The sequence below is a fragment of the Lactuca saligna genome, chromosome 7, assembly GCF_052625555.1.
Source record: "Lactuca saligna cultivar CGN05327 chromosome 7, ASM5262555v1, whole genome shotgun sequence".
Classification (NCBI taxonomy): Eukaryota; Viridiplantae; Streptophyta; class Magnoliopsida; order Asterales; family Asteraceae; genus Lactuca; species Lactuca saligna.
In genome coordinates this window covers 24,368,273-24,370,503 of record NC_136423.1, presented here as the reverse complement: position 1 = coordinate 24,370,503, position 2,231 = coordinate 24,368,273, and the positions used below count along the sequence as shown (strand labels likewise).

Sequence of the window (2,231 nt, the reverse complement as noted above, 5' to 3'; positions counted from 1 at the left end):
AGCAACATTCTTCTCTTTGAATTTTGACTTCTTTGGCTATGGCTTGGGCTGATTTGGCTCTTCTTTTAGGGCTACTAGGAACTCAGAAATAGTATCTTCTTCTGTGTCGATGGCCATGACATGCGGTTGTGGATTTTTATCTGGAATTTGTGGAGATAATCGTTCACTAACCAATGTAGTTAATTGAACAAGTTGAGCTTCAATGTTTTGGATCGATGCTTGATGATTTCTAAGTAAAGCTTGCTAGTCTCGTATCGGCACATCGATCTCATCATTTCGTGTTTTCGAAGCCTCCATGAATCTAGTAAGTATAGACTCTAAATCAACTTTCTTTTCAAGTTGTTGTTGCTCTTTTTGGTAGAAGCCTCTGCCTATTTGCCTATATTTCTCTTCTTTTTATTTTTATATTCATTGTAGGGCAACCATTATTTCATTGGCTTCCTCCAATCTTCATAGTATCAACCTCCACTCGAATAGCATACTTGAGCTTTCTTATTCTCATTATCGTCCAACTGGCAATCTTTTGTCAAATGTGGACCATTGCATTTTTCACAACCCACACGAATAACATGTATAGATTGGTCCATCTTTATCGTTCTTCGATCCATATTATTTAGCATAGCCAAAACAGCTTCCATGTCCTCAGAAGTGCCACTCCTAATTCCTTTAGCTCCATCATTTTGAGGATTGTGATACTACGTGAATGCTTAGAAAACTCTTTAATTAGCTCCTTAATCTCAGCGGGTTTTTTCTTCATTAAAGCTCCTTGAAAATCAAGGAGTTTTCTTGTCATTACATATACGCCATCGTAGAAGATTGATACTTCTTATTGCACATTAAGATCATTTGGGGGCAATTTCAAAGTAATCCCTTGTAATGCTCCTATGCTTCATAAAGCGATTGACCCGGTTGTTACTCAAAGTTAGCTACTGCCTTCTTGAGTTTAGACACTTTTGATGGTGGGAAAATTTTCTCTAAGAATTGTTCACGCATTTGTGCCCATGTAGTAATGGCACCGAGTGGGAGTGACATCAACTAATCCTTGGCAGCTCATTACAAGTGACTGGAAGCATTCTCAATAATACTGTATCGCGTGGAAGATTTGGAATGTTGAATTAATCAGTGATTTCATTGACTTCATCAAGGTATTTTTAAGCATCCTCATGATCTTTCCCAGAAAATGGAACGTCTTTAAGCACGGAAAGAATTTGTCCTTTAAGCTCGAATGTGGTAGTGATGGGAATTGCGGGTGGCACTAAGCCTGGACCGGTGTCCTCTCGGATTCTCTTCTTGTATGTTTCCATTGAAATGTCAGCAATGTCCGTTATATTGCTTTCAGCTCGTCTTTAGGTTCGCTCTCTTCTTTTTCTAATTTAGTTTCAGACTCATATTCGGATTCTTGTGTATTAGGAGTATGCTCAAAGCATTCAACCTTGCTTTCGTCCTTTGGGGGATTGCTTGATTCTCCTACATGCTTTCCTTTCTTCTTACCAAAAACTGATTTAATATCTTTGAATGGTGATTTCTTTGGTGTGTTTGTTTCTCCTATGCTTTTTTTCGTCTATTTATGAAGGGCTGACTCTAGATCTTCAAGCGGTGGAATCAAAGGTGTGTTGGATCCACGGGTCATGTACTACTTTAATAAAAAAACAAAAATAAAAACATAAAAACGATAAAAAAAAAAAGTAATTAAAAAGTCATTCTGAACGTTCTCCACGACGTGGTAATGTTACCACCTCGTGTTGAAGCAGAAAAACTGAACAGAAAGTAAAAACGAAATAAAACGTAAAACAACCGAATTCACTTCGTGAACTTAAGGCTCACGTCATGAGTTCAGTAACTCCAAAAAAAATCTAATGCTATAAATTAACTTTTTGCAGGATTTACCCCACAAAAATGATCGATTAACCTAAAGCAATTAAATCTAAAACTAAATAGTTGTTCCCTGGCAACAACGCCAAATACTTGATGTATGCAAAAGATATCACCTTATCTAGCTTTAAATTTATAACCTAACTACTTATCTATTATTGCACATTTAGGCAGTGTATAGCATAGTAAAGTAAGTTGGGGTCGAACACAGTGAATGGATTTAATTAATTAACCTAATCACTAAAAAGTCATCTAAAACAAGCAAAAGTGAAACTGGTTTTTATCTTATTTTGCAAGTTCAAACAAACTTAAACTCTTTAACTAACGGTATCAATCGATTATTAATAACACTGCCATTT

The 2,231-nt window shown here is 36.3% G+C and overlaps 1 non-coding gene across 1 annotated transcript; it reads left to right on the top strand.

Moving 5' to 3' along the window:
* The first annotated feature begins 839 nt into the window (after positions 1-839).
* On the top strand, positions 840-945 carry LOC145007798 (small nucleolar RNA R71). Its single transcript, XR_013663163.1, has one exon. It is a non-coding gene; the product is annotated as a small nucleolar RNA R71 (small nucleolar RNA).
* Positions 946-2,231: the final 1,286 nt, after the last annotated feature.